The sequence below is a fragment of the Lates calcarifer genome, linkage group LG16_LG22, assembly GCF_001640805.2.
Source record: "Lates calcarifer isolate ASB-BC8 linkage group LG16_LG22, TLL_Latcal_v3, whole genome shotgun sequence".
NCBI lineage: Eukaryota > Metazoa > Chordata > Actinopteri > Centropomidae > Lates > Lates calcarifer.
The window spans coordinates 771,274-778,924 of record NC_066848.1 but is presented as its reverse complement, the minus strand read 5'-3'; the positions used below and the strand labels follow the sequence as shown (position 1 = coordinate 778,924).

Below are 7,651 nucleotides of genomic sequence, written 5' to 3'. Positions count from 1 at the left end.
GATTGAATTGTGGTTTCTGTGTGTTTTAGCTCCTAAGGGAGCCTGAGCTGAGAGGAACTGCAGTGTTGGGTAATAGCCTGATCTGTGCAAATGGTCACTGAATGCACTGAATACTTCAGTATCAGTTGTACGGTGATGGCAGTTCACTTGCCTGTGGCGTCAAACAGGATCTTATTGAAATGCTGCAGCTGAAAGGATTATTCCAGTCAGTTTCACCTCAGCCACATGGACAATGCAAGTCATTCACAGCAAAACTGAATGAAAAATAATGGTTTCACTGCTGCACCAGAGGCTGAAAGGAAGGTTACAGTCTGATCCTGATTTACTCACAAAATCCCTCCTGAATCTACGAGCTGAGGCTGTTAATTGGTCTGAATGGCCGTGAAGTCGGCGTCTGCGAACAATACCTTGACTTGTTCCTCCCTCTGTGTGGCTGGATGTTTACCTGTCTGACATGACGGGCACGGTCGTGGTCTAATTACACTCATTTATACACAACCCATCCAATCTCCTGTCCCTTCCCAGTCAGCCTGTACAATGAGGCATCAGCCTGAGCTAAAAGGTAATGAGAGCGTGGAGAAAGAGCCCCCTTGTGACAGGTCGCTATCATCTATCAGCCTTTATCCTCGGCCACACAGGCCTGCTTCTATAATCAGCCGTGACATTAGTGTATGAAAGCTCATCACAAATCCAAGGAAAATAATTAGCACTAATGGCGCTCTTACATTATATTAACGTGTATGTTTTATCCACAGCTGTCCGATACATGTTTATGCAGCTCTGTGACCTTTAACCACACACATCTATTGGACTTGAATGGCAGTGGAAGAGTTTGCACAGGTTTTTTTTTGTCTCCTGTCAGTGAATGTGTCTTCATTTAAAGGATGACATGGGTACGTTACCCAGGCTGCAGTTTTCTTCAGCACTTGCTGCGACGAGTTGTGATGAGTGTAATTAATGACAGTCGTGATGGTAGGCGACCTGCAGCCTTACCCCTCCTGCCTGTGGAGAAAGCAGCATCTCTCCGTCCCTTCGACTGTCCCCACCAGTTCATCTCTATTAGGGAGCAAATGAGCTGTCGAGCTGCACCACAGAGGCACTCAGACAAACCAAGACTGGGACTCAGTCCTCTGGAGAGGCTCCTGTCACCCCGGTATGGGCATCTACTTTCCTGTCACAGTTCTCAGAAAAGGAACCCAAGAACACGACTCAGGAGGCAGATGTATTCAAGGAAAGCTAAGACACGTAGCAAAGAGCTAACTCATCTGGCAGAGATGAAGTGGAAACGGACTGGTGTGGTATATACCAGGGAAATAATGAGGGAGAGTGGGTGAGGAGGGATGAATGAGTGGACACCTTTCACGCTGAGCGCTGATGCCACTGATCGATCAATAACCTGAACAATTAATTGCTTCTCTAAAAGAAAAAGTAAGCCTTTTTAAGCCACTTAAAAATATTGATTAGAAATGTTGTTCTGTAAACTTGCTCCGTAGCACTGACTTTGGGCATTAATCATGAAATATAATAAGTTCTGACCCAGAAACAGAAGCTTCCAGGTCCCGGCCACTCATTTGTCTTAATCCAGATAAACTCCTTATCCTTCATCTGCCTTTAATTCTCTCACTTCTTATTCGCTCAGTCATCAATACCAGCGGCAGCTGAAGCGAGCCGGCCGGCTGCCAGGGAGACCTCTGACAAATGTCCTCCAGAAGGAAAAATGCTAAACTGAGGGGGAAATTCAAACGGCGGTGGCTGCCGAGGCCTTCACGGCTGCGTCACAGGCAGGAGAGGCCCGGCGGTGCTGACCTTTGGGTGTCGGAGCGATCAATCAGCCTGACCCTGTCTGCGCTCCAGCTCCCCTAAACAGCCCAGTCTGTGCCCTTGATATCTGCCTAACAGGAGACATTCCATTAATCTCAGTGCTGACAGTAGTTAGAACAGCAGACAGAACGTCCTGTGTGCTGCAGCTCCACGTTCCTTTCATGGCGACTTCTTTTAGATCAGTAAAACCATCATAGACACTGGGTTTGTTGAAACACTGTGACTCACCGAAAGGACACAGACATCATTTGTTGGAAATCACTGACAAATGAACTTTCAGAATACTCTGAACCGACGTTTTTCCTCCTGAGACGTTAACATTTTAGCAAAAGGTTAATGTTTCATGATTGACAGATATTTCATTTCGATGCTCAACTCCTCCAAAAAAAGCTGCATCAAAACAGAGTCCAGACGCCTCGAGGGAACCTGCAGAAACATTTGAATAACAGTCACAGGACAAGCTCAGAATCAGTGCTTTCATATGTGCCTGTGCTGTCCAGCGACAAACACAACTTTAGGTATGATGTCCCACAATGCATCTGTTATTACACTACAGGGGGGAGGTGGATAAGGGAAAAACAACATTAGAATTTTATAGGTCATTAGGAGAACTTTAAAGTCTGATCTAACCTCCCTGGTATAAATCAAGTCCACTCACACTGACAAAGGCTAATAAATATTTTAGAAAAAATTACTTTTGAAAGAAACAATGATAGAATCAGGCCTGAATAAATGTAACTCTTGATGCAGTGGAAACATCTGCCGTGTCTCCACTCATGTGTTCAGATTTTTCCTTCAATCATCAGGAGATAAAATCTGTGTCATCAACATAAATTCCTAGAAATCGATGTCTTTCAGCTCATGGTCCGTTGTTATCATCAGGACTTCCATTCTCCTGTGGTCAGACTGTGTTTGTAGACGTGCAGTTTATCAAACAGATCTTCAGTTGAAACAGTTTCATGATAACATGGTTCGCTGTATCCATGAGTCTGCAGCTGATTAGATCTCTGTGCTAATGACCCGGGGCAGCTGGGATGCACTGGGCTGCAGGTACGTTATCTCAGGACCTCAGGGCTGTCGGCTTTCCCTTCATCTCACACAGGAACACAGATCTGTACGGTCAGACACAATATGTCTGTTAGTTATGTGAAAGCCTGCAGCCAGTTCAGCATTATCAAGACTCCATGAATCTGATCCTCTTTCCCATCAAGCACTGCAGTATTGACAGCCATTCAGTCATATTTACATCAGTCTCTAGGCTGTTTCTCTTGTAGCTGCTCATGTTGCTAACAAACTGACCGTGTAGCTTTTTTCTTAAACCAGCTCACTGAGGTATCCATAGCAAAGATATATAGAGATATAGTTCTCTGCCTGAGAGTTTGGCCAAAAACAATGTTTTTCTAAGCTCCAGTCAATCAGAGCTGAGCTGCACCACCCAGCACTTTCATTTCCCTCAAGTCCCTCAACTTATTGCTCCCTGATCTGAGCTGTAAAGCAGCTTTCAGACTTTTCAGACTGTTACACCCCAGGTACTTTTTAAAATCCTTAATAAGTGGCTTTATTTTAGGTGAAATTAATTTAATTATAATTGCATCCCTACAGACAGTATAGTGCTCCTGTGTTGTGCATCAGAACACAATTAAATGTCTGTTTTTCACACTACTCAACTTAAAAAATATATAATTATTCTAAGGATGTGTAATGATACTGTGACAAGTAACAGGCTCAGATTCACTGACTCAAACTGACGGCTGCTGGTGTTATCTGACGTCCCTCTCCTGGGTGCAGGTTGCCATCTAGTGGTTTCACTGGGTTCATACTCCCACAGAGGTTTCATCAAACTGAACTGAATTCACACAGCAGAGTTACTGCTTAGATAATGTCCAACTCAGAGATGAGTTAACTCCTGTCATCAACTAACAAATACTATGAAAATACATTAACTCATGTTAAAAATTATAAGGAGGATTTTATGTTTCTGGAAAGTTTAACTCCATGACAAAATATGGAAACTGTGATATTTAATGCTTCAATGCTAATGCGAACTGTATATAAACTGTAGCGTCTATATTTATATATTATATTAATGGACTCTAAACAACTTCCGCAGTTTTGACCAATCAGAAGCGAGACAGGCGGAGCACTCTCCGCCGACCAATCAGCGTTTTGGTTGCTAACGTTGCTGGCTTGTGTCGTCACGGACTATGATTACAGTGAGGGACAGAGCAGGAGACAAACAAAGGCGAAAAACCGACGAAAATACGGAATAAAACCAACGTTTCAGTCGTTTCTTCGTCGCTTTGGTTTGTTAACACACGGAGACACATTATCACCAGACAAGTGTGGGGTCTTGGAGCTGTTTCTGCCGTCAGGCTGGACGTAGGTTAACGAGCTAACTAAGTAGCGACTAGCATTAGCTTTGTTATTAGCATTAGCTTTCTCTTCTAATCATATCCTTTGGCTGTGTCTTCATTTTAGTGCGCGTGCTTGTGTTTCTGTGAGCAAAGCGTCCCTGAAAAAAAAAAGTATTTTAGACATTGCTTTTCTCTGAGATCAATAAAGTCATATTCTAGGGACAAAATAAATGTATTTACCTCAAAACTCAAAGTGTGATTGTCACAGTTCTAGTGTTTAGTTTTCAGTGCTGTATTCTTCTCCACTGTTCAGGTTTTCTTTATTAATCAGGATCTTTGTTTTGCAGGTTCACTGGTTTAGCTGCTGCAGCCTGGGCACCAACACCTGCTCTCACCTGACAAACAGGTATGAGTCCGGAACATTTACCCAGTCTGAAGTGATTTAAGATCATTTTAGTTGATGTTTCCCAAGTATTTATTGTTATTGATTCTTAAAGATGTGATGTTTTTTCTTGTCATATGTGACAGTAAAATTTTTGAGACACTCCTCTAACATTTGGAAAATGTCCTGGCTCAGCTGTAATGTTGAATATTAATGTATGTTTTCATGGTCACACTGTTGATGAGGAATAGGTAGTAGTGTATTGATAATTGTCTTTTGCATTTTTCACTCATCTCCTCCAGGTGTCACCACTTCGTCCACAACATTGTCCATGATCTCAGAGAGTCTTCGTACAATGAAGAAGTTGTTTGAGACCAGGACAGTCTCCTCCAGGTAATTCACTAACAGCTTTACATCAACTGTCCCACACAGAGCACTGACATTAAATGATATCTCTTTGGTAACTGATCTGAAGTCTGGATAGATTTGTCACAAAAAGACTTGACTCATTATTAAAGTTTATTTACAGAGTTCATGAATGTACAGTTCAAAGGAAAATGAAGAATCAGCTCTCTCTCTCTGTTTCTCTCCCTCACTCTCTTAAGCCTGACACACACTAACAGATTTTTTAAATCTTACCTGATGTAGAAAATGTGAGAGAGCACACACACAATGACAGAAAATTCACAGTTGTGTTCTTGTAGTGTGTGATGTGTAGAGAGAAGACCAACACAGACTCACCACACTAACAGATTCACCAACAACCAGAGTCTGGACTCTCACAGCTCCACATCTCATGTGGTTAAATGTGACGTCAGTGTCTCTTGTTTGTTGTGCCTCAGTCAGCTGCTTCCTGATTGGCTATCGTTCCGTTCCACGTGACAATCCACAGTGTGTGTGTTCAGCTTTCGTCTGTGCCCCCCCGCCCAACATATAACAGGATTTTCCATCGTGAATATTGAACGTGTTTAATATTTACCAGGGTGGCTCCGATCATCTTCAGAGCTGATCGGGGAGAGATAATCGTTCAAACTAACCAATAATCAGGCTTTCATTGATTTTGATCAAGATTTGGGCCAATAACCTGCCCCATTATCTGTTGGTGTGTACCCTGCTTTACTCTTTCTAATTGTCACACTTTCTCTCTTTATGTCTCATTCTCTCTCTTCTCTCTCTCTCTCTCTCTCTCTCTCACATTAGTGCAGTAAATCCTAAAAATGTAAAGAACTTATTCAGTTCAGTGTCACACTAGAAACTCTGTCATTTTGCTTCATTTTGGCTTCTATCAACCAAATTTAGTTCAAATTTTAAGTGACTTTGAAGAAACAAACACTTCTTCTTACTTCTCTGTCTTTTGACAGAACTCTCTGTGCTTTTATTTTGATGTGTTAAAAGTCACATTTTTATTTGAGAGAGAGAAGAGACATGATGTCCACTAAGCATCTTTGTGATACAGTTATTAATGAAATAGTTGAATCATGAGCAGTTGAATGTTCTCACAGGTGTTCAATAAAGACATATTAGTGTTTGGGAAAAATGTGCCCTTTTATCTGATAAACAGCTTCGTAACACACTTGTTTTCTTTCATCCACTTCAGGTCTTCAGCTGCTGTCGTCTTCTCCTCCCGCAGAGACAAGGACACGTGTGAATCACAGAGACTGATCAATAAATCTATTTTTCCTTTCCTAAGCTATCTGCATTCATTTTTGATATCTATACTATATTTTTTGATCAATTTTGGTGCCTTACTATACTACGACTTTTTTTTGATGCTTTTTAATGCCTTACTATACTATGGCATTTTTTTGGTGCCTATACTATGACTTTTTTCGATGGTTTTTGACGCTTTTAACATTTTTTGATGTTTTTTCATGCCTTACTGTACCATGACATTTTTTGAAGGTTTTTTAAGCCTTTCCGTACTATAACATTTTTTGATGTTTTTTCTTTGAAGGTTTTTTTAAGCCTTTCTGTACCATGACATTTTTTGATTAACACTACTACTACACACACCTTACTATACTGTGATGCCATCTTACCTTTGTTGTCCAGAGACACACACTCACACTTCCACGCAGTGTTTCTGAGTTTAGTTAGATTTTGTGTTTCATTTTAGTATTTTCCTTTCAAACAGAGCAATATTAGTACTCAAATCCCATCTATTACTGCATACACAGTCCTGTTTATATTGTTCATATTGTTTATAATTTTTACATTGTTAAATATTATCTTATTTCATATTTTCTTAATATTATACCTTTTTTTTTTGCTGCTGCAACACTGAATTTTCAGAGGATTATCTTACTCAAATAAATACTTCTGAATACTGAATATGTTGTCAGTCTATTTAATATTCTATGAAAGTGAATATTTTTATCCAGAGGCCACTTGTAGCCAGAGGTTAGGGTTAGGGTTAGGGTTACGACTTTTAGCCGTTTGTAGCCAGAGGTTAGGGTTAGGGTTATGACTTTTAGCTGCTTGTAACCAGAGGTTAGGGTTAGGGTTATGACTTTTAGCTGCTTGTAACCAGAGCTTAGGGTTAGGGTTACAACTTTTAGCCGCTTGTAGCCAGAGGTTAGGGTTAGGGTTACAGCTTTTAGCTGCTTGTAGCCAGAGGTTAGGGTTAGGGTTAGGGTTACAGCTTTTAGCTGCTTGTAGCCAGAGGTTAGGGTTAGGGTTAGGGTTACAGCTTTTAGCTGCTTGTAACCAGAGGTTAGGGTTAGGGTTAGGGTTATGACTTTTAGCTGCTTGTAACCAGAGGTTAGGGTTAGGGTTACGACTTTTAGCTGCTTGTAGCCAGAGGTTAGGGTTAGGGTTAGGGTTACAGCTTTTAGCTGCTTGTAACCAGAGGTTAGGGTTAGGGTTATGACTTTTAGCTGCTTGTAACCAGAGGTTAGGGTTAGGGTTACAGCTTTTAGCTGCTTGTAACCAGAGGTTAGGGTTAGGGTTATGACTTTTAGCTGTACAGAGGTTAGGGTTAGGCTGCTTGTAACCAGAGGTTAGGGTTAGGGTTATGACTTTTAGCTGCTTGTAACCAGAGGTTAGGGTTAGGGTTATGACTTTTAGCTGCTTGTAACCAGAGGTTAGGGTTAGG

General features: G+C 41.3%; 1 long non-coding RNA gene across 1 annotated transcript; it reads left to right on the top strand.

The window, feature by feature from the left end:
- The first annotated feature begins 4,013 nt into the window (after window positions 1-4,013).
- On the top strand, window positions 4,014-6,858 carry LOC127143420 (uncharacterized). Its single transcript, XR_007814805.1, has 4 exons — window positions 4,014-4,200; window positions 4,523-4,581; window positions 4,860-4,950; window positions 6,155-6,858. It is a non-coding gene; the product is annotated as an uncharacterized LOC127143420 (long non-coding RNA).
- Window positions 6,859-7,651: the final 793 nt, after the last annotated feature.